The sequence below is a fragment of the Perca flavescens genome, chromosome 18 (assembly GCF_004354835.1).
Source record: "Perca flavescens isolate YP-PL-M2 chromosome 18, PFLA_1.0, whole genome shotgun sequence".
Lineage (NCBI taxonomy): Eukaryota > Metazoa > Chordata > Actinopteri > Perciformes > Percidae > Perca > Perca flavescens.
In genome coordinates this window covers 16,429,741-16,437,261 of record NC_041348.1, presented here as the reverse complement: position 1 = coordinate 16,437,261, position 7,521 = coordinate 16,429,741, and positions in this window count along the sequence as shown.

Below are 7,521 nucleotides of genomic sequence, written 5' to 3'. Positions count from 1 at the left end.
ATAATACAATAGTAATAGCCTACATTAAAGAATGTTACGAGAGGAATCTCACCTACATCTTGCTGTAGGCGCTTGGTATCCATATTTATGTCCATCTGTATGTCTTCTAGTCGAGAGTATCCCTCATAGCTTTCTCCATATTTGCCGCGTTGTCACGCAAAATTACGTGGACCCGTTGCTTGTCAATTCCCCATGTTTAGCATCTTTTCCATCGATTGCTGGATGCGCTCTGCGGTGTGCGATCCGCGAAATTCCTGGACATGTACATGGGGTAGGGTCGCACGGCGTAAAACAAAACTTGAGTCAATCCATTGTGCGGTAAGGCTTAGTAGAGACATGGGAGCTACGGACGAACTCCAGATGTCTGTGGTGAACGAAACATGGGGTACATCTGATAACAGGACAGGTAGCTTGTCAGAAATCTTCTTATAAAGGGCTGGCAGAGCTTTCTCCGTGAAACAGTGGCGAGACGGCATTTCAAATCGATGTTCTACGTATAAGCGTAAGAAATCCAGGGTTCTCTACAAAGGCGAATGGCAGGTCACTCATTGCGATCATTTGTGTTATCTTGGCTGTGATGTCCTGCGATGTCACGGGGCATTTTTTCTCTCCTCTTCAAACTCTCCTGCAGCGTGAGCTGACTCGTCTTCGGCTGGGTTGCCGTCTAAACTCGCTGTATTGCGTCGGGCAGTGCTCGAAGTGGGCCGGTACTCACCGGTACGCACTACCGGCACTTCTACATTTTACACTAAAGCGTACCTGCACCTTTTCTTGCGTACCGCTACTTCTTGCATGTAGCCGGTATTCTACCACTATCAGAGAAAGCGTCAGTGTCAGAGAGATTGACCCTAACCAAAGTCCTAAATAGTCTCTGCCCTAACGTAACGTTACATAAACTACACAACCCAGACGGCACTACGTGATTTACCTTGACAAATCACGTAAAGGCAAGCAGTCGGCCCACCCTATCAGAAGTTCGCTTAGCCACGGACACTAGTTCGGAAAAGCTGTCTGATGCCTGCAGCCTGACAGCAGCCTGACCGTAACAGATTTTTCACTGCTGAAAACCTAGAAACTAAAAAGAAGTGTGTCGAGTTTGTTTCGGACGCCGCACACACTGTGTACACATTGACATATACAACACTTAAACTTATTCCACCAACTCCCTCTCTGTATTTCTCCTCTGACCCCTTACACACACACACACACACACACACACACACACGCATATGCACTGAGCTCTCTTAAAGGAGCCGCAGCACCATTTTACAACAGCTGTCAAGAGAAACACACACACACAAACACACACACACACACACACACACACACACACACACACACACACACACACACACACACACACGATTTGTTTAAATAAATACATACATTTATGTTGTTAATAAATAATAATGATAAAATTGTTGTTGTACCAGCAATATCTCCAAGTTTTGTTTTTCACTGTAGAAATCTCAAATGTCATAATGATTTGCCAATGCAAGAGAGTTTTTTTTTTTTCCAATGCAAGAGAGCACAAGTGTGCCAGTTTAGCTGGGGATCATGTCAACTGCATGAAATCGGTGAATATTCAACAAGGCCCTGCCCTGCGTTCTGCTCTGCCTCCGCCCCTCGAGTGCCAGAGGTTCACATTTTTTTACAAAGTGTTTGCAAGTGAGACCAAATAATGGATATCACTGAAAACCTCACCAGTTAATGTGTAATACATGTCTGTTTAAGCATTATCCACACAAATACGACACATACTGTATAAATGGAAAAAAAGAATACAAAAAAAAACCGCACTAGAGATCTAGCTGGGATTCAAACCTTGGATGTCATGGACAAAAAAGTTGACGGACTAGCTTCTATATTATCTATACCACTACACTACACACTGCTGAAAGGATGTTGTGATTTCTATCTATATATTGGACTTTTAGTCTAAATTAACACAGGTTAACATATGAGAGAAATATACGCCCATGTTAACTGGTGATATCACAGTTTAACATGGGAAAATGCAAGCCTCCAAACAGTAAAGTAGGTTCATCTTTGCCTCACATACCGAAACCGAACTGATGTATAACAAACAGGCATGACCCCACTTAACGCTTTATTCAGTTTTGGGGGTAAAAATGAAACACGTCAGTCATGCGCAAACGTGATCATTTATCATTATTAGTGTGGGCCATCTCATACGAAGAATGTAGCACTATCTCAGCACAAACAGTCTCTTTCAACCTGTGCCACAAGTCAGCTGATTATAGTTGTGTTTAATTTCATTAGACCCATATTAGGGTATGTCTGTATCGACCCAGAATCACGATTTTTGTCTTATGGTAGCCTATACACTATTGTTATGACCATCAGCCATTGAATATTTTGCAGCAAGGCTGATCCTCGTTTTCTCTCGGGCGACTTAGTGTTATCTGTTAAGTGTCTCGGTTAAGTTATGAAGTGAGTTGCAGCAAAAGTCTAGTGATCTGAAGTGAAGAACATATGAAGCTTATTTTCTCAGTTTGACTTTTATTTATCCCACACATCATTTGTTGGCCTACTTTGATGACACAAAATGGTCATTATGCTATATGATGACTTTGATACTGAGAGAGTTTGATAACATTCAGAGGTTGCTGTTTCAGATTCCTAATATGGGTCTAATGAAATTAAACACAACTATAATCAGTTGACTTGTGGCACAGGTTGAAAGAGACTGTTTGTGCTGAGATAGGCCTACACATTATTAACAATGATAAATGATCACGTTTGCGCATGACTGACGTGTTTCATTTTTACCCCCAAAACTGAATAAAGCGTTAAGTGGGGTCATGCCTGTTTGTTGTACATCAGTTCGGTTTCGGTATGTGAGGCAAAGATGAACCTACTTTACTGTTTGGAGGCTTGCATTTTCCCATGTTAAATTGTGATATCACCAGTTAACATGGGCGTATATTTCTCTCATATGTTAACCTGTGAAGTAAAATGTATTTACAGTATTGCACAGCCACATTTATCAGTCCTGGTGTTTGTGTGTGTGTGTGTGTGTGTGTGTGTTTTTGTCTATGTGGTCTGGGAGCAGTGCTGATTGTAGAGTCTGACAGCAGCTGGAACTAAAGACCTGCAGTATCTCTCCTTGACGCAGCGCGGATGCAAAAGAGAAGATGACATCAGTTGTGTGAAAAAGCTACATATGACCTTATGTGTATGAATCACTACCTTTTGACTTGCTTTAATGAGATGAAGGCCTTAAGCCATCAGCCTCCATTTAGCTACTGTTTCACATCTACAATGATGTTGCTGAGTCATACAGGATAGTTAACAGATTAATAGTATATATCTGTCTTGCTGAATCAACAGGTATACATTAACTTGAATAGACACTCTAGATAGCGATCAGTGTGGTAAGCGGTTTGCAGGATTTGAACATTCGTGCCCGTGCTGACTTAAACGAGCATTCTCTTATTTTCTGAGTTTTGGTCGACATTTTTGGAGCAAATGTGATTGCTGCCTGGATTATGTTAGCTGTTTTTTCCAGTACAGGAAGGTACAGGTACACAGTACAGGTATTACAGTAATAATAATAATAATAATAATAATAATAATAATAATAATAACAATAATAATAATAATATAACTTTTATTTATATAGTGCCTTTCATGAAACCCAAGGACACTTTACAGAATTACAGTAGCTAAGCTAAAGGAGGTTGTAGGCTGTGGACTCCATTGCAGTAGTCCAAACAGGAGGTAATGGAAGCTTGTATGAGGGTTTTGCCAAAGAGTCAGAGAGTGATGGCCGGAGTCTGGAGATGTTTTTGAGATAAAAAAAAAAAAGATGGATTTTGTAATGGATTTGATGTGAGTATGAAAGAGAGGGTGGAGTCCAGGATTACACCAAGGTTGCGGACCTCAGAGGATGGGCAGACGGCGCACCCATCAACATCCAGGATGAGATCTCCAATCTTCTGGAGCAGCGCCTTGGGGGCCACAACCAAGAGCTGTGTTTTATTGCTGTATTGTACCTTGGGTGGAGGGTGGTCATATAAAGTCCAGAAATTGCAGGTCTAGTTAAGAGATCGGGCTGAAAAGCACGAGGAGTCATTTAAAAGTTTTATTTACCAAAAGTACTGAACACAAATAATGGATGATCAGACCATTTTTGAGACAAAAGAGTAACAGAAAGACAAACACTACCACCCAAACTACAAATAACACAAAACAGGAAAAAAAATTAGATCAGTATAATACCTTTGCAATTAATCAATTAATCAATCAAAATCAAAATCACCCCCATGATGTGGGGGGCACTTGGTACATTCTGATTGGCCACTTCCTGTATTCATGAGCTCTGCTTAGGCGGCCCGGCCATCTTTGATTAAATGCTTGCCAGCAGTGGCACCTTCAGCCCTGGTAAGTCAAAACACTCTGAATGACTTAATGCAAACTTATCTAAAGACAAACTGTGTGATGTACAGACGCTAACTACATGAAAGCGCTAGAAATACAAACTAATATACTGCCAACAACACCCAAAAATCTAGAAGGCCAAATGCCCTTTCTCTCAAAATCAGGACAGTACATAATTCTGCTGAGAGTAACAAACAAACAAGCCATTTCTCCCCAGGGTGGTCTGCTCCTCTCATTCAAACAACTGGCTTGGGCTGAATGGAGCTGGCAGTGAGGGGAGATGGAGAGAGAACGAGGCTGGGCAAGAGGATGGAGAGAAAGTAAGATAATGGGTACGTAAAACAGCCATTAAATCTCCTCCTTGTTCATTCGTATATTACACCGACAGGTGGGTGTGCATATCTAATGCTTCACATCAGGCGAGTGGATCGTGTGCGTGCGTGTGCGTGCGTGCGTGCGTGCGTGTGTGTGTGTGTGTGTGTGTGTGTGTGTGTGTGTGTGTGTGTGTGCGCGCGCTACCTGTGCCATCTGTTTGGTCACATTCAGCAGCTGCTGCTGTGTTCAGCCTATAATATCAAGTCTAAGTCAGTATTGCCTCAAAGCAGCATTTCCATCAAATGTACTTTTATGAAAAACAAATTATCAAAAGATGACTTTAAAGAGGTATTTTTTTGTTGGGCTCTTGGGGACAGTTGAAAACACTACATTGACTGATCATATAAAGTTGTTATTAGGAATGAGTTAGCAAACAGATTCCTATTTACACACCAGAAACCGAGCAGCAATAGAATTTAGAGTTGTGTTTCGGACCACCGGACTAATCTGTCAGGTGATATTTGTCTTTGGGTTTGTCACTACGAGCAACCTCTTTCACATTATAATTAGTCATTTAACCCATTTTTAATATTACAAATATTGCAACCCTGTCTCCTAAAAATTATTTTCTTATACAACTAAATTGCATTCTCAATTACGTTTCAAGGGAATCTCCCGGTTTACATTTGTGTCAACTCGTCCTCCTACCAGTGATACCGCCGCACTTTGGGAAACGGTCACAGTTTTCAAACACGTGGTTATCATTATGAATTGGAACAAAACTATGTGATTGGGTTCAGGAAAACACTGTGGTTGTGTTAAAACGAGTAGCCTATGTTTGTTAAGTAACTGAACTTGCGTATGCAAGTTGAAAAAAGTCAAGAAGAAAAGAAAAATTTCTCAATTTTTTTTTTTATCTTCTACTTTTGCGAACTGTGTCACAAAGAGGCTCGCATTACACACACACACACTCGCTCACTCACTCACTCACTCGCTCTCGCTCTCTTGCTCTCTCACTCACGCTCGTTAACATAAACACACACTCTACAGATACATAAGCACATACTTAATATTTAGGCATGCAAATACAGTCGATCATATGCATTTCAAGCAATTTTGTCACTCTACATTTTGTTCAACTGAAAATCATTTTATCCTCACTTGTCACCTCTCTGAGTGCAAATGAATTTAACCAAGTCTGTGTTTGTGTATGTGTGCACGCTTGAGTTAGAAGTTGCAGCTTGGCTGCAGGAATGAAGTTCAGATGCAGTTTGGCTACAATACACACACACACACACACACACACACACACACACACACACACACACACACACACACACACACCCAGTGGTTTGTTAAATAGCAACTTAACATCAGCTGAAAATCTTGTTTTTAGCAGACCTCCAGTGGTTTAACTTCTCTTTTTGTTACTGTGATGTAAAAGTTTATGTCAGGGTGTGTTAGTACACTGCAACATCAGTGTTGGGTGAGGTTACAGGTGCGCCAGACTTGAAACTTTTAACCAGAGAGAGCCGTAAAAACATATTTTTCACTAGGGCTGGGTGATATGGAGAAAATCAAATATCACAATATTTTTGACCAAATACCTCGATATCGATATAGCAATGATACTGTAGTGTTGACTTTTGGTGCTTTCACATAATATTTACACAATGAGATTTTTGATAAATAATCATCAGTAATGTGGATATAATGACTAAGTGGGTAAAGGCAAATAATAGAACAGTTACAACAGTGTGGTAAGTTCAGAAAATGACATCACTTTATTGTAATGCAGCCTTTAAAACCAGGAAAAGACAACACTTGTGTCATATTACGATAACCAAAATCTAAGACAATATCTAGCCTCATATCACAATATCGATATAATATCAATTTATACCATGGTCTGGGTGAATACTCGATTCTGATTGGCTGCAGGGTGTCCATTAAAAAGTGATATAGGACACCTACTAAAGGAGTTCGGTGAAACTGACTGTTTACTGTTCTAAATGAATGCGCTACATTAAATCAAAAAGGAAATGTGGATTTATTATTTCCAAATCGTCCTCTGAACACCACAGGATGGCGCTAAAACACACACGCTGCAAGAAGTAAGTTATAATGGCCCTCTGGACTGAGTTTTTTTTCACAGCGAATAACGTTATCTCACATCCTCTTCACTGTTCAGCTCGCTGCTTCAGGCTGCGCCGCTGCAGCCGACAGTAACGTTACACATTGCGGATCAAATTCTTCGTAAAAGTCGTTATATTGTTTTGGGGACAATGACATGGCTGGATAGCTAGCTTGTCTTGTTGTTCAACATACTGTCAAATTATTTCTACTGATTGCCAACTGTACACAATGTTATTGACTTTGGATCTTGCTAGCATAGCGTTAGCTTTCTGGCTCGTAGCTAAACTGAAGGGTTCTATCAGCTGAGCGGACTATATAAATATCTCTGGTTGCTAAGGGAGGTAAGTCGTATCTAAGGTTCTTCCTAATTCCTGTTGGAGAGAATAACGTTTGCATTGCATAAGAACCTGATGGATGGGAATGATTGTTCCAGGTATTAGTCAAACCGTCAGGCGTAACCAGGCAAACGGAGTTATTGTTTGGATAAACTTTAGATTTTGATTGTAAAACTAATTAAAATAACTAATGTTTTAAAAATGTTATTTGGCAAGTGACCATGGTATAAGCGGGTTAATGCCCTTCGAGGTGTCCATTGTCAGGTATTAATGGACTTCGGCGGAGGATTAACCCTTACTTCGTTTAAGAATGCTTGATTCTGATTGGCTG